The 23,065-nt window shown below is 39.8% G+C and overlaps 1 non-coding gene across 1 annotated transcript; it reads left to right on the top strand.

Moving 5' to 3' along the window:
- The first annotated feature begins 12,995 nt into the window (after positions 1–12,995).
- Positions 12,996–13,067, top strand: Trnaq-cug (transfer RNA glutamine (anticodon CUG)). Its single transcript has one exon. It is a non-coding gene; the product is annotated as a tRNA-Gln (tRNA).
- The last annotated feature ends 9,998 nt before the right edge of the window (positions 13,068–23,065 follow it).

Here is a 23,065-nt window from a genome sequence, read left to right on the forward strand (position 1 = left end):
AAACTGGCTGACACTGACGGCGGCGGTGCACAAATGCTGCGCAGTTAGCGCCATTCGACGGCCAACACCGCGGTTCCTGGTGTGTCCGCTGTGCCGTGCGTGTGATCATTGCTTGTACAGCCCTCTCGCAGTGTCCGGAGCAAGTATGGTGGGTCTGACACACCGGTGTCAATGTGTTCTTTTTTCCATTTCCAGGAGTGTAAATTCTAATCTGTGCTTCAATGACCAGTTGGGAGGAAAACGATGAGAGAATTGATGGAGCCACGCTTGTGGATGAATGTCGTTGCCAGAGTTCTTAAACGTTTTGAATTTATGTGTAGTAATGAACAGCTTATAATCAAAATCATCATGTCGGCGAGTCGCATGTCGTTCATTGTTACGTCGTTTCGGCGGTTCCATCTCAAAATTCGGTGTACCTTGCCAATTTCTTTCATAATTTCCGAAGTGCCCTGTGTTATTATTTTGTGGCTGTTCCGTATTTCTATGTCCCTCTTCCCGTATTGGAGCGCGAGTGTCCTCTGAAATACGTAATTCTTGTATTAGCTGTGTCAGCTGATCTTGTACTTCCCGGATTTCTCTTTGATGTTGCGTATTGATTTGATTCAGATTTTGTTTCAGTTTCCTAATTTGTTCGCACTCTTCTGTGTCATTAAAGACTACCGGTTTTGTGTCATTCAGATTATCATCTACCTTCGTAGATAAGTTAGTGACCTGATCCGAAAGTTCGGCTACTTTCTCCGATAGTGAACACATTTCCTCAGTGTGTCTTTCTGAACCAATTTTCAGAGTATCTACTGTATCCTTTAAGTTTTCTTGAGTTTTTGCAAGTTGCGTAACCAAATCGGTAGATGCAACTGAGTCAATTTTAGCTTGCAGGGTCTCATGATTTTCATGAACAATGGTTTGCAGTTCTGTTGTGGCTGCTTCGTGATTCTGTAATGCATTTTCATGCCGCGAAAAAATAGGTTGAAAATGCTCACAAATTTGTGTTTTTACGTCATTGCAGACTTTTTGACATTTCGATTCAATGTTACGTAACTCAGTAGTTAAATCTTCACGTGTTTGTTCAATTGTGGTGTCTAACTTCTGAACTTTTGCTGTGTTTGTCTCTGATTTTGTTCCATTGTGTCTAACTTTTGAAGATTTTGTTCCATTGTGTCTAACTTTTTAAGATTTTGTTCCACTGTGTCTAACTGTTGCTGTGTTTGTCTCTGGTGTTGTTCCATTGTTGCATTAGCTGTAATAACAATACATTAGTGTCAGGAATATGTTCCTCAGTGCTTTTCGTCAGTGAATTTGCACCGGCAACATTCACATTTTGACAAGCAGAAAATGTGTCTTGACTTTACCTTGTTAGTGAAGCACTGGCTGAGGGAGCAGACCTACGCAGTTACTCATCGATCGTACAGTATATGGTTAGTAAGGTGCGAGACAAGATATTCGCACGGTATAATTGATTACTAGCTCTGTATCTACAGCCAGGACAGAGCAATGATGACTGCATTAATTCGTCGTGGATTTACGTGAATTGAGCTGGGGTTAATAGGTGTTTATGTTCTTGGAGTGATGCAGTTCGTGGGCTGGCACAATAAAATGACAACTTAAAGCATTCCCTAACTTTTTACCTTCCACATATCACTCGATGATATCTGCTCCTATTAGTTTGCAACGGCGAGAAACAGAATTGCCTGCGTCGAGTAGTTCACCTATAACACGTGTGATGTGCGAGAGTTTCAAAAGCCAAAACTTAGCGCCGCTCACTTCCCGCTTGCCGTCGGCTTTGACTGGTTTCTGAATATTTATTTCAGCGTTGAAACGTAGCTGTGCGTCCTCCGTTATACGAAAGAAACTGTAAGGTGATGCAACATCTATAGATTATTGTTGGAAATCGATGGGAGTAATGTGAGTACTCTTTTTATTCTATGAATCATACTTCAAACCTGCACAATGGATATTTTTCAGAATGGTCGATATGTTACGCCACAGAGGTTCTCAGTACAAGCAAAGTAAGCAATGTGATCCTTGGTTACCAGTAGTTTGTCGTTGCCAGTGTAGCATGCGCGTGTAATAAGTGACAGATCCTGGTGTCGATCACGCCGCTAAGTGGTTTGGAAAGATGACTAGCAGAACACAGCGATGCAGACGCAGAGAATGTTGGTTTCTGGAAATATGGTTCTGTAAAGATTGATTTTAGAAATGTGAAGGTATTCAGATAATGTTACCATTGCATTGCTTGTTCCCTTGCTATTTACACTGAAGCGCCAAGAAAACTGGTATTGGCATGCCTTTTCAAATACAGAGATATGTAAAGAGGCTGAATACTGCGTTGCAGTCGGTAACGCTCATGTGGGTATCTGGCGCAGTTGTTAGTTGGTTACTGCTGCTACAATGGCAGCTTATCAAGATTTAAGTGCGTTTTTTTTTTCTTTTTTTTTTTTTTAATCTCATTTTGTTCGCTTTCGGTCGTTGCATCTGTTCGGGGCGGACGTCGTAAGACATCCGTTTAAGTTCGTTGTTGATCGATTAACTCAGTTTTTTATTACAGAGGGCAGCTAACCCTCTGACCGAACACGCTGAGCTACCGTGCCGGCAGTGCGTTTGAACGTGCTGTTATAGTCAGCGCACGGGCGATGGGACACCGCATCTCTGGAGTAGCGATTAAGTGGGGATTCTCCCGTACGACCATTTCACAAGTGTACCGTGAATATCAGGAATACAGTAAAACATCAAATCCCCGACATCGCTGCGGCCAGAAAAAGATCCTGCAAGAACGGGACCAACGAGGACTGCAGAGAATCGTTCAACGTGACAGAAGTGCAATCCTTCTGTAAATTGCTGAACATTTCAATGCTGGGCCATCAAGGGTCAGCGTGAGAACCATTCAACGAAACATCATCGATATGGGCTTTTAGACCCGAAGGCCCACTCGTGTATTCTTGATGACTGTGCGATACAAAGTTTTACGCCTCGTCTGAGCCCATCAACACTGATATTGGACTGTTGATGATTGGAAACATGTTGCCTGGTCCGACGAGTCTCGTTTCAAATTGTATCGAACGGATGGTCGTGTACGGATATGGAGACAATCTCATGAATCCAGGGATCTTGCATATCAGCAGGGGACTGTTCAAGCTGGTGGAGGCTCTGTAATGGTGTGGGGCGTGTGCAGTTGGAGTGATATGGGATCCCTGATACGTCTAGATACGACTCTGACGTTGTGCATTCCGACGGACTTGGGCAATTCCAGAAGGCCAGAAGGATAATGTGACACCCCACACGTCCAGAATTGCTGCAGAGTGGCTCCAGGAACACTCTTCTGACTTTAAACAATTCCGCTGCCCACCAAACTCTCCAGACATGAACATTATTGATCATATCTGGGATGCCTTGCGACGCGTAGTTCAGAAGAGATCTCCACCCCCTCGCACTCTTACGGATTTATGGGCAGCCCTGTAGGATTCAAGGTGTCAGTTTCCTCCAGCATTACTTCAAACATTAGTCGAATCCATGCAACGTCTTGTTGCTGCACTTCTGCGTGCTCCCGGGGGCTCTACACGATATCAGGCAGGTGTACCAGTTTCTTTGGCTCTTCAGTGTATAATGAGTTTGAGAAAAGCCAATTTTCGGTATGATTTTTCTTAATTGATTCGGGTAGTTTAATTTGATTGTCAATACGAGGTTAGAGAACATATCTGCTTATATGGCTGGGATTCAAAGTCATAGATACACCACTCCTTTGCCATTCCATTAACGGTTTACATGGCAGTGTTATATTTTTTTAATAAGAATTGAGTTTTGCAAAGACTTTGTAATCGTTAAAAGTCAGTTTCATAACACAGTTTCTTTAGATTCTAGGCTCTTCTACACAATTCAGTAAGTTCAGTTTCTTTTGGCGACCCCTGACTGAAGTTTTATTTTGTAATAGAGTGTCACCGCATTGCACTTAGCGGAACACAGTTACATAAAGATTGAAGTATGATGTGCTTAACGTAGTTTATTTTCCTTGCATCACCCTTGGGCAAGACGTTCTTTAACTGGATTGCTTCTTCGCTGCATTCTAACACTCACTACTTTCGAGCAGCACCGAGTTTCCGTTGCAACGAGGTAAGTCACGGAACTTTATTAGGGCCAGTTTAACATCACTGTTAGGACATAGTAAGATTATTCACTGTCAAGCATTGCATTGCAAATTTTCCTTAGGGTCAGTTCCGTTAAAGCTTAGTTCACGTCTACTTTCTTTTGTCCGACTTTCTTACTCTCACAGTGCTGTGTTAAATGTTCGCCGCTGTATCATTCATTGTTCGGAATTTTAGCTTAGTCACTTCTGGCACGTAAATCTGCAGAGCATTTTAACAGAAGCATTTTGGGGATTTCTTCAAATGGTTCAAATGGCTCTGAGCACTATGCGACTTAACTTCTGAGATCATCAGTCCCCTAGAACTTAGAACTACTTAAACCTAACTAACCTAAGGACATCACACACATCCATGCCCGAGGCAGGATTCGAACCTGCGACCGTAACGGTCGCGCGGTGCCAGACTGTAGCTTCTAGAACCGCTCGGCCACCCCGGCCGGCGGGGATTTCTTCTCTAAAAGTTCAGTTTGTAATTTTGTGCAGGATTTTTACGCTGTTAGTTTTGTATGTTATAATTGGAAGATATGTGCTGTGACTTCACGCGTTGTAGCACTGTTCACAGCACTGCATAATGCAGTTTCACACGATAGCTTCTTTAGTATACAGTTTTAGGTTTTTCAATTATTTTTAGTAAAAGTTAACTGGAATACAGTTACACAACTTCAGATGGATTTGGTGACTTCTTTCGTCAGATAGTGTTTTATGTAAGCATATCACCTGCATTGTTCAGGCGAAAGAACATTCACATTACACTATGTATACACATGAAAATTAAGAGTAGGAGAGCTTTATACAAAACGAGGCAAATAAAACAAGTTACAAGACAACTTGATATTACTGCATTATCAAAGAAGAGATATACTACAAAATACATAATACAGAAGGCGTATTACGCGAGGAAGACCATCGTATAGTTTCACAAAACGAATTTTATTCTGCAGAGATATGATAAATTTTCACTACAAGTAGTTGGAGTTTCGCCGGAGACTAATGATGGAGAACAACTCCTTCTGCAAGATATACATACCGTTAATGCTGGAAAATCCCACGCTCCGAAGTACAGAACTACGATATGACGAAAAGATGATGATAACATAACGGTCCCTATGTGAACTCTGTCTCGCGCCTCGCTATCAACAAGCGTAGAGCGGTGGCCTGTTCGTAGTCGCTCGTGACTAGAGTTGTAAAGCTACCGTAGGGTACTGTAGGCCATCAGTACAATAATGTAGCTCTCCTAGTGGCCGTGTTCTATTACGGTCGTCCCCGTGTTATCTGTACGTTAACCCTCCGTTACGCGCGCGAAAATTCGTTACATCGTTACTCGCGCAGATGACTGGTGTCATCCACAAAGCAAGCGGTCTATTTGTACACTTTGAACGGTCTTTAAGACTGGTTTTATGATTTTTTATTAAATCTAAATACAATACATGTAATATTTGTAGATATATTCTAACGCTTGAAACAGTTTGACCTTTCGAAGAACAATATCTTCAGCTGAATTACTGAGTTTACATGGTCCCTCTTGTTGCTTACCGACGTGCGGTTCTAAATTCAAAGTGTAACCTGTTTTTACATCAACCGAAGCAAACACTTTTAACTCATAGTTTGCTAGGAATATATTGCCTGAACGGGCAGTGTCCTCTAAATGCTAAAAGCTGTTCGTCATTAGTGAAATATTCACTAGGTGAAAAATATTTTTGGCAATTGTTCGTGAATAGTTCAAGTACCTCTCTGATAGCTACGATAGCAGCCAACTTGTCAATCTCTCTGCGAACACCTCTATCACGGATATTATCAAGCCTCCGACATTTCAACAGAAACCTGAATCGGTTTACACTTATGCATAAATAACATGATTCAAGTCCGTTTCCCTTTGAGTTATCCCTCAATTTCGACATGCTCTTCCTAGAACAGCTCAAAGATCCACGTAGATATAACAGACCAATGAAAGCTCTGGTCTCTACCGCATCTGTTTCTCTAGTGTCCCTTTCCCTAGAGAAGTTACCACGAACTTTATTGATATGTATATTAGTGCATGTTGCGATAGTGCTTATTATGTTTTCATCCGAGAACATATTTAGAACTTCTATTTCTGTCGTTTTTATACGAGCTTGTTTTTTGGCCCAGGCAAATGAGTAATAAAATTAAAAGATCTGCTTCTAACACTGGTAGGATATTTATTTTTCCTCCGTTTAGTTATTCCATCTTTCCCTAAAAAAATTCATCCTCTTGAGTTACTTCTTCCTGCGATTCAGATTCATCATTTTCTGACACTTCTTGTTCTGTTCCTGAATCATGACCGCATTCATGAATAGAATCCTCAGTCTCTGAGTTAGCGCTATCACTGTGAGCATCTTCATCACTCAGCACATTGAACCATTCCAGCCATACATTAGGATCTCTACTAAACTCTGTCCGAGGTTTATTGCCTTTGACACTTCTTCCAAAATTTAAAAATAGAGAGAATACTAGGTAACACGGAAGGTAACTGCAATCAGTTTCAATACGTCTAAATTTACGCACATGAAAGATCGATTGAATCTAGGAAAGCAATAAAGTACTACAGACTTACTTTATTTCAGATTGTGGCAGCAGAGCTCGCGCGGATTACAAGTGTCCTCCAGACTACAACAATGTTTCATAAACAATGTATCTTTCGTAACTGAAAGACAACAATGATTGGAGATAACAGGCGGAGAGTTAACAGAAAGGTACTGAAAATGGCGCGAACTCAATCCAGCCCTGTCAGACAAAATTGAGCGGGAAATTCATGTGGATGTTAACTGTGTTGCATACCTACTGGGGTTTACCTCATATCGGTGGCTTTGTTTACGCATGCGATCGGTGTCTTACCAGATTCCTATAGAAACCGGAAGCGGTGAACCGTCTACAAACTGAATGAGAGTTATAAAGGGCCTCGTAACCTACAGAAGATCTTTTTCTACATAGTTATCCCCCTGTATGTTACTTAAGAATAAACAGTATTTATAGTAAAACTGAAACTGTCAATGTTTAATTCAAGTTTAATTCGCAAATTGATTTGTAACGTGAAACACGGGGATGCTGTGGTAAAAATAATAAATAATGATTTATCACATAGTACAACAAAATGTAGTTTTCTCAAAAAAGGATCAAATAACAAAAAAAACTCAAAAAATTTACCAAATATCGCTTCAATGCCTCATCGAGGTAATATAAAACATGTTTCTGTTATTCATAAACAACTTTCGCAGTTATCAATAAAAACAGAAAATTGTTGCCTTTGATCATGATGAAGAACGTCTATTGGGTACAAAATAACAACAACAATTATATATATTTGTTGTGTTTGCGGATGTAAACTGTACCTGCATCAGAAGCAATTATTTTCTTTAAATAAAACCAATAAGCTGCACTATCAACCAATTTTTATTACCTATTAAGTGCAGTTAACACTCTGTAACGATATAAAATACAAAACGGACTAATACTGAATGATGTTTGGTTCTAATTATGTGAAAATAAACAACCAACAAAAAAACAAAGGGAGGCCGTCGTATCTCAGTTCCTCTCCTACACACTCATTTATGTTTCTTTGCACACCAACTCTTCCAATACTACCGACAATCCTACAATTTACTACGTTATTTGAGTACTGTACCAAAATTACCAAACCGCAGGTATGGTAGTGGGCAGTCTATTCGTAACGAATTCATAGCAATCTTACTCGCAATTGTTTTCATACAACGAGGCTTAAAATTTTGATACTTTACTAATCCAAATCGTTTCAGACATATATTTGCTTACTTTTTTATTACTCTTTACTGATTTACTTGCCTTCTTAAACCTCCCACTCCTACTAATATCTATACAGAAAAAATACAAATTAAACACAACCCTACAGAATGAATTTGGAAATCGAACATAGGCTCTCTACTCCTCAGGCATAGTTCTTGGTCACTATGCCAGCAGCGCTTTCGTTGAACAGCGCTCACCTCCTGGATACATCCCAGCAAGTCGCAAAGATTTCTTTCCTTCCCTACTAGGAAATATTCGTTTGCGGATCACATATATAATGATGAAAAATGCTCAGTTTTTAATTATCTATCGATCCCGTCAATTCTAAGTACATAGCGCGTGATGAACTTTAGTTTTGGTTTTCTCACTAACCGAGGGAGGAGGGTAAAGGTGTATTTAGCCAAAATATCTTGTAACTTTATTTAAGATTGAATAACAAGTCCATTGTTTTTTCACTGATTTTTGTATGTTTTTAACTGGTTTTTGGGTTATTAGGCCATCTTCAGGAAACAACTACCTAGCGACTGCAAAGGACATTAGTTCTTAGATAACCAAACATTACAACCATGGATACAATCTACTTGCACAGAATGCTGTGCAACAATCTCGTTTTTTAATGTCGAAATGGAACTTTTCACAAGGGTTTAGTTAATCACAATAAATAATTAAGCTAGACAGTATTGCAGGTAATATGTTTATGATGCTTAACTTTTTAGGTTTTCACAATGGTTGAAATATTGTCGGACTGAGCCCTCTTCATTTATGCTGTGTTCCAAACACATTTTTTAATGCAGTAAATTACACTTCATGCTATGGAAAATATTAAACATGATATTTAGAATAGACAATTTTTGTAGTATTGCAAGTTATATGGTTATGATCCATAATTTGTGAGGGCGTGACATTTGTTGAGAAATGTCTAATTGAGCACTAGTCACTTATTTTGTGTAACAAACATGTTTTACATTATAAATTATGGTTTATGCAATGGGAAATATTAACCGAAGTACATGACTGAAGAACAAAATGTTATAGTAATGCTCACAACGTAAACTATAATTTATAATTTAAAACCTGTTTATTTCACAACATAAGTGACAGGTGCTCAGTTTGTTTCTCAACCAGTGTCAAACCTACAAACTTAAGCAAATAACCTGTGCTAGTGTAATATTGTGTAGTTTAATTATGCTATTAATTAATAACAATAGCCATTGTGTACAGTGTAATTTCAATGTTAAAAAAGAAATTTGGTGCACCGCATTTTGTGTAAGTGGGTAGTATCTTTGCTTATTGTGTTTGGTTGCTAAAAACTAGTGTCCCTTTCAGACGTTAGTGAATTGTTTCTTGAAGACGACTTAATATGACGAAAACTAGTTAGAAATAAACAAAACTCAGTAGAACAAAAACAGTGTACTTGTTATTCGACGTTAAAGATGAAGTTGTTCTACCAGGAAGTAAAGTAAGAACCCACAAACAAGAAAAGTATCCTAGAGTCTTCCATTTTAATTTGTACACAAGCGAACTGCCTAATACAAGTAGAATCGGTTCGCCTTGACGGAGGTCTTCCCTTTCCAAGGGGGCGAGCGAGGGATGCTGTCAACGTTTCCTGATTCTTCGTACAAGGTTAAGTTTCTGCGGGCCGTGCCTAGCCTAGTTCTGTGGCAGTCGTCCAGACTTTGATAATAGTGGGTTCTGATTTGCTCGGAATGGGTGTGGTTGGCTCGTTCGAGCGTAGAGCAGGGCTGTGGTCGAGTTACGCTGCGTGCTTTCCAGTACCGGTGGTGCGCAGAAAGAGTTGGCACTGGGTGCTATACGCGGTTTGGCCGCTTCCAGTCAGCCTACTGGCTTTGAAAACATTGGACCTCTTCATATAGCAGTGCGGAGACTTACTCAAGCAGTGTAATTAATAAATGATTTACACACCCACAACCCTATTATCGCTAATAGGCTGTAACTAACTTATCTTCGCCACATAACCTCGCTGTCTCCTCATTTCATATTTAAATTTGTTTGATTTCGCTTAATAGGCTGTTCTTCTCAAATTATTAGAATATATGCGATAAATAATCGAGGACGTTTAGTGTAGATGCCACTCTAATTGTATGGTGAAGAGACAACCGACAGTGGCTGGCCGCATCGAGATGGTCAGAAGACTGGTGATCCCCTCCAACAGTGATCCAAATACAAAACCTTAAATGAATAACTAACGAAGCCGGCCGGAGTGGCCGAGGGGTTCTAGGCGCTACAGTCTGGAACCGCGCGACCGCTACGGTCGCAGGTTCGAATCCTGCCTCGGGCATGGATGTGTGTGATGTTCTAGCTTAGTTAGGTTTAAGTAGTTCTAAGTTCTAGGGGACTCATGACCTCAGATGTTAAGTCCCATAGTGCTCAGAGCCATTTGAACCATTTTGAACTATCAAAAATCTGGTATTTAGAGAACAAATACCGACATTTGAAAGCGTTTTTCCACTTCTTATAAGCTGTAATATTGTGCTATTCAAAATACTTTCATCAGCAACTATCTTATACCGTACTAGTAGTTATCATATTGGAATTACGAGCTCAATTCCCATGCTTGCAGAAAATAATAAAGTACACAAATTACCTTTTCGTTTTAACGCCCCCAACACGTTCCATCACGGATGTGGCATCCGAGATGGTGTTTTTCTTTTATTATCTGCATTTACTTTTTGTTTGTATCTGACCTTTAAAACAGATGTTCCGGTAAAAATAGTGGTATATAACTGTTTTTGGTCTTAGCAAGGGAGTATTTCGCTGGTCCTGAACTGTGGGCACACAAATAAAAATGAGCCACATCTCAGGACCATTCAAATCCTGCAATGGTAAAACCAAAAAGGGTATACCACGATTTTTACTGGAACATAAATTTTATAGGTTAGATATAAACTAAAAAACTTAACTAAAATTAAATACAGACGATATCCCAACATGCCCCATGTTTGTATATTACATGGTGTACTGATTCGGATTGGCAGTCACAGGACACACTCAATGTAAAATAAAAGACGAAGTACATATATAGTTTCAGTAACAACAAAATGCGGTGCAACATATTTCCTAACCTAAAAATAATCTGTATGTAGGTACTTCAGAAAAATAAAAGAAAAAACTCACTGAGGATGCCACAACTGTGATGAATCATGTTTGAGTATTAAAGCAAAACAATAATTTGTATGTTTTCAAAAAGGCGGAACCATCTTTAATTCTTTATTATACTCTTAATGTTGACAACTGTTACTGCTTACATACTTCCACATGCACAGCTATTACCTGTAAAAGGGAGCAAAGTTAGAATTTAGCTTCTCATTGTTGTAGCTGTAATTAATATATTGTTATGTGAGAGGGAAGAGCAATCCATTGGTAACCAGCACCAAACGAAAAGGAATGAAACGTATTTGGGGCACTTATTATTTCCTTACGTCATTGCTGACCTGCTATTGAAATATATGTTCGAAGCAGTTAAGGGTGGAATAACGACAAAAAGCTAATTGTAGGAAATGCGGATGATAGACTGAGGTTATTAGAAGAACCCTAATGTAAGTAATGTAATTCATCCACTACAGAGGCATTGTACAAAATCCTCGTTCGATGAACCACTGAGTACTTTTTATGTCTGGGACCTGTCACAGACTTATTAATAGAGGAGCTGTACAGAAGAACTACAGGTTTTCTCCCAGGTTTGTTTAGCGAGTGCGAGATTGTCACGAAGATGTTGAACAAACTGTAGTAGCGGTCGTTAGGAGAGGTTTCCTGCTGCATGGAGACATTGACAGAAGAGCTAAATGACGCTCCCCGTCCATCTGCATTATGTAGATCACGGTAAAGTATTCAGTGGAAAATAATTGTAATATATTTTGACTTTTTCCCCTAGTTAGGATTTCAGGACGGATTGTAATTCAGACTACTCTTAAGAACGTCTTTCCGCGAAGGTCATTATTTATCAAGAAAAAGACATTAGAAGAGAAAAATGACATATTGCGGTTAGTCAATGAGTATCGAATTCATACGCCAGTTTTATTCTGGAATATGTATCAGATCACGGGATGCTACCCAACTCCTAAGAAGGAACATTGCTATCGTAATAAATGATACTAAATTTCACGATGAGAACGAAATTGCGTGATTCGGTTTATGTCATTGGAAATGTGTTACTTGTTCTTCAGTATTCACTTTACTTACTCAACGCTTTCAGACAACAATGGGTTTTACAATGAAATGATAGAAAGGTACGGTAAGTATTTATCAACTATTGTAGATGAGTCATTGATGGTTCCTGAGTTGAAGAAGAAATTGAAAGCCGAATTCATTAATTTGGGAGTCTTTGCGTAACAACTAAGTATAAAAATTTAGATTCCTCCCATAAAATAATTTTTTTCTACATCGGATAGGAATTTGACGCAATTTGTTTCTAAGCGGTGAAATGCTCTTCGAAAGTATAAAAACTAGAGAAGAAAAATTCAGACCGTACGGCAGCCGAATGATTAAAACGCTTAAAAGGTTTCAATATTGAAATACTATGAACGGAAAGTAGGAAAAGATTGCTGGCCACACTTAAGGTGTTTGCGCGGGACATTAAACGTTGCAGGCAAGTATGCAAGCTCACACGCGGAGCGGGTGGAAGGGTAGCCTATAAGACAGGCGCCAATGTTAGTGACTTGTGACACGCACCCACCTTTTCGAGCGAGTCGGTGTGAAGTTCGAATTTCAGGGCAAAAAATTGCAACTAATCGAGAGTTTATCACAGGGATTTGAGTATCTCAAAAGTTCTAGAAAAATGATACTCGTAAAATTAGAGAATCCAATATATATTAGGAACTGAAAACTGTTCAAGTGTGAATAAGTTAATTAGGCGAAAAAGACACGAAAGCATGTCTTCAGTAGGATGATTTAATGAAAGGAGCGAATATGTGCTGCCCTACCTTTGGAATTGATTTTAGTATGACGTAAGAGTTTAGGAAACATATAAATAAAAGATTATTATCCAATTGCCCAGTAAAAAAACAAAAACGAAGAGAAGTTTTACACTTTAGAATATTCAGTCACTAGCATTACTGCTACAAGCGGTCCCATGGTGTAATGGTTAGCACTCTGGACTCTGAATCCAGCGATCCGAGTTCAAATCTCGGTGGGACCTACATTTTAATTTCTCGTACTGTGTTTTAAAATTTCTAAAATATACTCATGCATGTTACTTATTCCTTTAGTTGGGAAAAATCTTATTAAATACTTTTTAGTACTCTCTATTAGAGTGAAAATTATTTATTAACGTCGTATCGTCTAGCAAAAATATGCAGCTGTCGGGGGTGTGAAACGCCAAACTGTCGTGAATCTTTGCTGCAGCTTCAGAAGAATAGCAGAACATCGCTCTTTAAACGAGACTTGGAGAGCTGCCCGCGTCTGCGTTCGTAAACACTTCTCGCCCGGCCAGCTCCGTTCTGGTGCTTCCGAGAAAGCGAAATGGCGCCGTCACCAAGCAGCCTGCATTCTATCTGTAGCCTTTTTTTCTTTCGACACATTTCACTATTGTCTGCGTAGACCACGACAGATGGTTTACAGTCCGCCCCTTTGAAATCAAAAAGCGTATTTTTGTTGTACTCGTACTTCAAAAAATATTTGTTCAGTATTTTTTCTGATTTTGCTCACCTTTGGGTAGTTGTCCCATTAACATTTACGAGTCTGCAAAGTTGAAAGTGTAATGTGCACGCATGCATTTTAAACAGAAATGAAAATTTGATACATCTCGGGATCTTGTCATTGTGTTCATCTACATAAACTTATTTCTGCTGGAGAACGTAGGACATGGTTTCAATCGGATGTTAGCAACGAACTGGTATAACGAAATAGCGGTCGTTATTGTTTGCTACAGTAATGTGCTTACTAACAACACAGATGGAGTCTGATTTCGTAAAGTCATTTTTATTAGCTTTATTTTTCCCTCCTTACAAGTACCAGTTTTCCAGCTGAGCGTCGTTTCTGCTCTGACAACAATGCTAACATGACAAACAATTGTGAGCATTTTTTGAGGTACCTAACACTTTCATAACGATTAATCTTCTGTTTTCCCGTTGGACACAACGAGGTGGCGCAGTGTTCAGGGAACACTAGACTAGAATTCAGAGCTGCGTTCAAATATTCGTTCGGCGTTTTTGATTTATGTTAACGAACGCTTCCCTAAACCACTTCACTCAAGTAACGGAAAGGTTCCCTAAAAAAGACAGTCAGTGATCTCCTTCCCATAACAATCCAGTAATCCTACTCCTTCGTCTTTAATTATTCTTCGCAAAGCGACGTAAAACTCTGCCACTCATTCCCTTCTTCTCTTTTATTCTAAGTGAGAGTAGTGTACGGAAGAAAGAAAATTCTGCTTTGAAAAATTATGTTAGCGTGTTGGGGCTCCACCAGACCCTTCTCATATATATACAGGTTGAGTCACGTAAGACGTCTTTTATTTCGTGAACGGTTACACTATATAAGTGCGGGTTTCCGGAGAACAGAGCGTCGGGGACCACGTATGTTTTTGGTTTGTTAATGCATCCAGCGCTAGTATCAACGGTGGTATTGGAGGAAGAACGTTTTCTTAAATGGAACCGTATATCTTTTATAACTGCATTCGATAGCTCCTGAGAAGACAAGTACACTGATATAGCGTTTGTTAATGTTGACGATGAAAACTGATGTAAAAAAATCGAGAAATGTCCTAGAATCTGAGAGCACGGTGGCCGGAAACAGCATTTACGGTACAAACACTGCCAAGCAGACGTCTCGGACCAGACTGCGTGGATGTAGACCGTAAGGTAGGCCTGCGCTACGAGAATAAAGCCTCATTTCCCCTTGAACCAACTTAAGACCTTGATGGAAGTTCACCTAAGAAGTATTTGGAAATACGACATAAGCTAGAATCTAGCGTATCACAAACTATTTCCCATTTGTGTATCCTCCCAGATTTACGTGATCTGAATCAGAGGAATCAATTGCTCATTCTTCAAAAATATAGAGGTCTTATACGCTGCCAAAAGTGTCAGAAGGATGATTTGACCTATCTTTTCCTGTACGTGGCTGTGTGCTTCATAGAGGTAAAATACATGCTGACGAGCAACTGTCTGTAGCTACACTGCCCTAAATTATATCATGTGAGATACATTCTCTGAACTACACATTTTATTGAAAATAATTTGGTAACCACCTGCACACCGCAAAATAAATATTCTTCTTAACGAAACGTCGTTTCATGCTGAACGTAAGCGCGTAATGACAGTGATGCAAGCTACGTGAAATACACACTGTCGATGTATTTGACATTGCAATGCAATTTCGTACCCATGTAAATGAAATACACAATTAATTCCCTTCTGGCAAATCGACGACACATATCGTCTGACGTAGATGGGACTTCGTCATAGACTGCATCTTTGAGTGTCCCCAAAGAAAGAAATTAAGAGGAGTCAAATCGGGGGACGTCACAGACCATTTGAGAACAAACAGAATTTCGCCCTACCCAACGTCCCATTCAGTATTTCCGTTGCAACACAGGACGAGTGAGCTGGACAACCGTAGCGTTGTAGCCACATACAATGTCGAACGTCCAGTGCTACCCATTCAAGGAGAACCGGGAGAATGTTCGTCAGAAAGTGTGCGTTCGGATGCCCATTTAGAACGCCTGAGATGAAGTAAGATCGCACAGTGTAGCCGACAAAATTCTGCACGACGCTCTAAATCACAGTCGTCGAGTGCCTGATATAGTGACAGATGATAGGGATGGAAATTCTGTCGATGAAGGATGCGAATGACACTCGTCTGGCTGATTCCACATTCCTTGGCAATATGTCTCGTACCACTGTGCGGATTCGTTAGCGTCGTAGCCAAAAGAGCTTCTTCGTGTTCTCTGTCAGTTGCAGTCTTTCTTCTTGTCCGTTTTTTGACGTTCATACAGCCAGTCCGCACTAGGGTCTCAATAATTCGTGCATCTGCCTGGCGAGTCGGACATTGGCGATCCGGATAGATAGCCCTGTACCGCTGTACTGCTTTACGGCATTACTTTTACGTTCACCACACAAAAGTAGTACATCCAACTTCCCCTCTTTGGTGAACATGTCTGCACGCAACGAATGTTGAAACAAATATGAGCGCCCTGCAGTGCAGACAAGTAAACAGGAAAATGTGTTGACATTCTGACACAGCATAGCACGAGACTCTGCTTTGTGGTGTTTGCACCGTTAATGGCGATTCCAACCACGGCGCTCTCAAATTCTAGGATATTTTTCGAATTTTTTTACGACGGGTTTCAACGTTAACATAAACAAACGCTGTATCACCGTAATTGTCTTCTCAAGAGCTATCGAATGCAGTTATAAAGGGTATACGGTTCAATTTTTTGAAAAAAAGTAGTTGCTTCAATATCTCCGTTGATACCAGCGCTAAAAACATCAACCAAACAAAACAAAACAAAAAATACGTCCCTCTCGACGCTCTGACAGTTGCCGAAAACCGCGTTTCCATATGTGCAACCGTTCACGAAATAAAAGGGGTGTTGCGTCTTACATGACTCACCCTGTATATATGGTATCAGTTGCTTGTGTGCCACTAGTCTCTCAGAAGGAAGTGTGTCATTTACATGGATATGTCTTTCTTTCCATTATTGTGTTACAAATAAATGGGCACTTGAATGAGTCAAAAATCCTTGTTCCATCATTTAATCCTGTTGTGCGTGACTGAAACGAGTGAATGTGAGTTTTCGTGAGAGTAACCAGTAGCTGTCTTCTAATTCAGCTTAGTCTGCTCCTCCAGTTTTGCCAATAGCTTTAGCGGAAGTGGAGGCAGAGAGGTCTAGAGGTAAGCTGCCAGGAAAGGCGTCTGCATCTTTGGTGCTCACCTACCCATCTGAGGGGTAGCGGAAGTAGCAGACTGGGGACTGAAAATATTACTACTCTGCTGGGGCCTGCTGAGTATGGACTGATATGTGGGTAAACCACGGTGGAGGTATTTGAATTATTTAGTGTGTGAATTTCAACCACTTTTATTTCAGTTATTTTGGTAGTCAGAAGTATTCATGCTAGTTATTGGGGGAAAAGTTTCATGTGAAGATTTAACACCCTCCTTGAGTTTTTTTTAACAAGAATACTTTTCGTATGAGAGAGCTAGGCTCCATGTGTAGGGCAGAACAAAGAGACCTTGGATTCCCAGACCAGCAGAGTATATAGTAAATTTATTAAATGGAATTATGGACGGCGTGAGATTGAATTTTACATCGTACATGAGTTTCTGGAACTGAAAGTCCATGGCTTTGTCCAGCCGTACTGCCAAGTGGTCGAGGGAACAGCCTAACCCTATCCCTTGTTAACATACAGTAAATGTATTGTATGAAACCATTTCGAATTTCTACTGAAATTTTCTGTTGTAAATTGATGCTTTTGCATTGTGGGAATTTGAGTTTGTCAGCCACATGTGAGCAGAGTAAAGTGTATTGCATCTTTACAACCAGTCAGTAGACTGATTTTAATCTTCAGTGTGGAATATGTATTTGCTTAGGGAAGCTATTTTTGTGATTCAAGAACTGAGCCTTTTAGAGTATTTTCACTGTTTGTGTAACTTGATCGCACTTATTTCGTCCTTTTATTACTTTTCCAATAAATTCTCATCCCTTAAACGTTCATGGATCGTTTGTACCGTTTACTATATTTCTGTAAATTTTGTCGAAACTATAACCGGGTCTTTCCTTTGTTTGTATTGTGCCATGTGCCACCACGTGTTTATCATCCCACGTTCTGTCTCACATCTCAAGCCAAGGTTCAGCCATTTTGTTTTGTGGTAGGTCTGGTAGTAATCATTTTTATTTCAGTGTGTTGTGATATGAGCGAGTGTCCGTTAGCTACAATAGAATCGCAGGCCAGAGAGCAGTGTAGGCAGCAGTAGGGGCAGTAGCTGGCAGTCGGGCGGTTGGGTCAGGTCGCTCTTAGAGAGCAGTTGTCTAGTTGAACAGCTCACAGAGAGCACTTGTGTCCTGTATGGAATTACCAAGGCCGGTCGTGGAGAACGATGGCGGTGCCTGAGCATGTAGAATAAGGTAAAAGCAAAAATTATAATTATTTATTGTCGCGCGCATATGTAATTTGCAACAATTCATTTCGTACTGTTGCTATATCAAAGTCACATGTAAATAATTTTCAATAATTTTTCAATAATAATCTTTCTTATAAAGATAACTTTTGACAGTCATTCATCTGAATTTAAAGTTTTTACTAATTTCTTCTATGTACAGTCATGCCAATTATCGTAAGGATAAATCAGTTTTTTATATACATAACAAAATCTAGTGGCCAGCATTGCACTGGGCTGTGCCAGAAAAAGTTCTTATAGGAGCAGATATATACGCGTTACCTGGCGACATAATTGGGGTAAGAATCTTCAGTCTATTCAGAATGACTTTTTAGGGCCATGCTGAAGTTTAGATTTTCCAGTTTAGATTCACAGCCAGTTAATTATTGAAAGATTATATATGAGTCACATTTTCATTGGGAGGTTAGTCAGATTTTTATTCAGAGGTCACGGGATTAATCTGTTGGGAGGTTACAACGTGTTACATGTAAAAGACAGTTATCCGTTGCGCTTTCTTTTTAAATGATTAGCCCATGCAAGTTGTGGGTGGGCCTACACTTAAATCTTCAAGGAAAGGAGCTCTCTTTAAACTGAAGTAATTATTTTAATTTATACTCCACTTGCATATTTTAATAGCCATACATACGTGTCAAGGGTAACTCTCTAATAACATATTCGACAAGAGCATTCTGGAAATTAATGAGATAAGCATCTATGAAGAGCAAGGGGAGAAGGAATGTTACAGCCAGATATTAACTTTGCGCCGACGGCGATGGCATTAGAGAAGGAAACCTGTGTCAAATGAAGTCTGAACCAGTACGGCCGTGTCTTCTACATATACAAACACATGATTGCAGTTCACACTCAAGTGTTTGCCAGAAGTACTTTCCATTTCTCTACCGTTCTACTCTCCAGTAGTATGCAGGAAAAATAAATTCGTAACTCTTTCCGTGTGACCTCTGATTTCTCATCTTTTACCCTGTGTAGGTAGAAGTTAACAAAGTATCTTGTCATTCGAAGGAAAAAGCTGGTGGTTGTCTTCCGTGAAAAGATCCCGCCGCAATGAAAAACGCCTTTGTTTTATGGTTGCCACCACAACTCGTTTATCGTATCCGTGACACACACTCTCGTATTTCGTGATGATAAAAAACGAGCTTCCATTCTTTGAACTTTTTAGATGTATTCTGTCAATTGTATCTGGCAAAGACCCCTACCAAGCATCAGTACTCTAGCAGAGGAGGGACAAGCGTAGTGTAGGCAGTCTCTTTAGTAGACTTCTTCTATGTGTTCTGCACAAAAAATAGTCTTTGATTCATGTTCCCCACAGCATATATATAAGACGGCAAGCCGAGCAGTCTTTCAGAGAGTAAGTTAACACATGTCGCCCTTCGCTAAGACCATTGCAAAACGAGAGTGGCGTATTGTCGGAAGAGAGTACATGTTTCGGGTTTCCTACCGACACAGTTTTGCTGTGGTACGGATAACAGGTGTGTGACAGTGGGTGTTGAAATGGTGCGGGAACTGGAAACGTCCTTCGAAGTTGAAGTAAGGGGAAGACTACGATTCTTGAGGGAAAAACGTGTAAATAGCGCACAGATTCACAATGCTATTGTGACTATGTGTGAACAAAATCCAATGTTCTGGCCACCTGTAGTGAAATGGTGCCAACAATTTGACCAAGACAACACACACAGGTGACGCTGATCGGAAAGTCCTGATCTTGCACCATGCGATTTCCATCTTTTTTTCAAGCTGAAAAAAGGAAACTGGTTGAAAAGAGATTTTTCAACGATGAGGACGTTCTCACAGTGCCTCTTGAATGGCTCTATGAGCGACTAGTAAATTTATATCACAGAGGAATTTAACGACTGCTAGAATGTTTCGACCGTTGTTGTCAGAGAGTTTGAAAAATACTGTCGTGTGTAACTTTGAAGTGCAGTACAACATTCAATAAGTTTTTTGATCTGCCTTAAAAATGCGTAACTTACTTTGTGAAGTCTCCCTCGTATTTCTCAGTTACTGCGGTTGCATGGGGGCTTAATAAAATGAAATGCAAATACTTTTTTAATTTCCTGTCGCTGTATGTCCGATTACGTTGTTTCGTAAACGGCTGGCCCTGACTAGTTTTAGTACGCAATCTGACTGCATAGAATGACAACAAAGAATGTAAGAAAATTTTCGTTAACACAGTTAATTAATTAAGTCCCCAGCAACTATAAAACCTACGAAACAACAAACACAAGTGTAGCTGTTCTGTATGTGGAAGTATGACTCAACGCACATCTGGCACGGTTCTTCTTCAACAAGACAAGAATTTTTAAATACCAATTATACTGACGTGATAAAAGAAAATTAGAAATACTATAATTGTTCAAGAAAACCAAAATTACACTCTAATACAAGAACACACGCCAGATGCTTTGTTGACTGAACCTGTAATGAAGCATTATTCAGGACACACAAATACTAAGAAAATAAAGAACAGTAGTTAGTTACCTTAATTTATATTGACGAAAAGCACTCAGATCATTATAATATTTCCATTGGAACAACATCTGCTATCTCTCCCATCAAATAACTGCATAAACATGGAACAACACTCTCCACTACCGCATCTCAGTCTAACTTCAGCTACAAGCAGTGTCCACCACAACTTCTCGGCAAGAACTGCCTGCCGCTACCTCTCAATGAGCTCTGCCGGTGGAGGCGGCGGAACAATACTCTCTCTGGCGCGATTTTTGGCGCTGTGGCTCAGTGTAGCCACCTTTCATACAGTGTAGCCACCTTTCATATGCCCTTCCTCCACGGGCTAGAATTTGATGGTATTTTTGCCAGCATTGGTGGTGAAAATACCACCAAATTCGTCAAAAAAAATACAGACAAAAATAAAAGATAATATTAATACGTAAATATCATATAACTAGATAAAATTTTGGCTTTGCACTGACCTTTCAATAGCCTAATATATAAAATAGACTAAGCAATACAAATTCTTTCATACATGTGACTTTACATAATACTTTACAGAAATATCATGTGGTTAAACAATTCAATCGATAACGTCAGCAATGACGAATATGAGCAGGTAAGAGTCTTATAACTTTTCACAAACAGTAATACACAAAAAATCAGTTAATACAAATATTCACAACAAGTAGTTCACAGTTCCAGCAGTAGCACCCAGCACTGTTGAATAGGTGCTGACAGCAATAAGTGACATCATCTCAGTAGAAGCAGTCCATCAGTGGCACCCAGCATTGTGGAACAGGTGCAGACTCCAACAGGTGACATCATTTCATTAGAAGCAGTCCATCAGTGGCACCCAGCAATGTTGAGTAGGTGCAGACACCATCAGGTGACATCATTTCAGTAGAAGCAGTCCATCAGTGGCACCCAGCAATGTTGAGTAGGTGCAGACTCCAACAGGTGACATCATTTCAGTAGAAGCAGTCCATCAATGGCACCCAGCAATGTTGAGTAGGTGCAGACACCATCAAGTGACATTATGTCAGTAGAAGCAGTTCATCAGTGGCACCCAGCATTGTGGAGTAGGTTCAGACTCCAACAGGTGACATCATTTCAGTAGAAGCAGTCCATCAATGGCACCCAGCATTGTGGAACAGGTGCAGACTCCAACAGGTGACATCATTTCAGTAGAAGCAGTTCATCAGTGGCACCCAGCAATGTTGAGTAGGTGCAGACACCAAGAAGTGACTTCATTTCAGTGGAAGCAGTCCATCAGTGGCACCCAGCAATGTTGAACAGGTGCTACAGCAACAAGTGACACCAGTTCAGTAGAAGCAGTTCCATCAGTGGCACCCAGCAATGTTGAACAGGTGCAGACACCAACAAGTGACATTATTTCAATAGATGCAGTCCATCAGTGGCACCCAGCAAAGTTGAGTAGGTGCAGACAGCAAGAAGTAACATCATTGCAGTAGAAGCAGTCCATCAGTGGCACCCAGCAATGTTGAGTAGGTGCAGACACCGACAAATGACATTAAACAACTATCACTGATCACACTGTTCCTCAGCACAAATTAAACATGTCCTAGTGGCACCAATCATGTAGAAAAAGTACAAGTAACAGTCCATAATTTCATCATCACTAATTAGACAGTTCAAGCATGAACAATAGTTTGAATGCACATACAAATGCTTTTACAATGTTCTTACACTAAACATACAAATCATAACAAACACACAAATGATATCAGATAATTGTCATATTACTATTACAAATACACAAACATCAGTAAACCTATAATATTTATGGGTGTCAGTGCAAGCCACTACAAACAAATAAAATAATATTTAGGAGATAGGTGGGTAGGATTAGGAAAGGAAAACACACAAAACACACTCACTCATCTTTCATCCACATTAAGTACTACTGTGTAATTGTATAGTGTTAACTGTCTGAATCCACTTCTGTCAAATTTCATGTTCATCATGTGTATCAAGTAGTAGTGGCAGCAATGTATAACAGTCAATAATAGTTAAGTCAACGTCATAGTCATCATGTCAAGACCAATGTTTGCCAAGCCAGATCAAAATGTACTGTTACTGAACAACTGTCAGTGTGCCAAGATATGCAACTTCCTCTCTCCAAAAATAAATTACCTACTGCTTAGTGATTTAACAAAGTGTGTGTAGACAATCTTCCTTCCATTTTAGTGTTCTAGTCTGCTATCTTCATCCTCCTTGTTCCATATAGACCAACAAAAAAAATATGCACCTCACTTACTTTACCTCTTATCCACCAAAACTCCAATAACCATTAGCATCACAAAACCTCAATACTTCAATAATACCTCTTCAATACGTCGCTACATATAAACCTTATTGCCAGTATCATTTACCTTACCTCTTGTCCACAAAAACTCCAATATTACCAATATCATTTCACTTCCATAACAACTCTTTCCTCAAGTCAGTTTCGTCGAACAAGTACAGATAAAATCCTAATGCAAACCTCCTCATCCCATACAATCCGAAGACACACTGTCAACACACAACCTCTGTGTAATCCATCTGACC

This window comes from Schistocerca cancellata, chromosome 2 (assembly GCF_023864275.1).
Source record: "Schistocerca cancellata isolate TAMUIC-IGC-003103 chromosome 2, iqSchCanc2.1, whole genome shotgun sequence".
Taxonomy (NCBI): domain Eukaryota; kingdom Metazoa; phylum Arthropoda; class Insecta; order Orthoptera; family Acrididae; genus Schistocerca; species Schistocerca cancellata.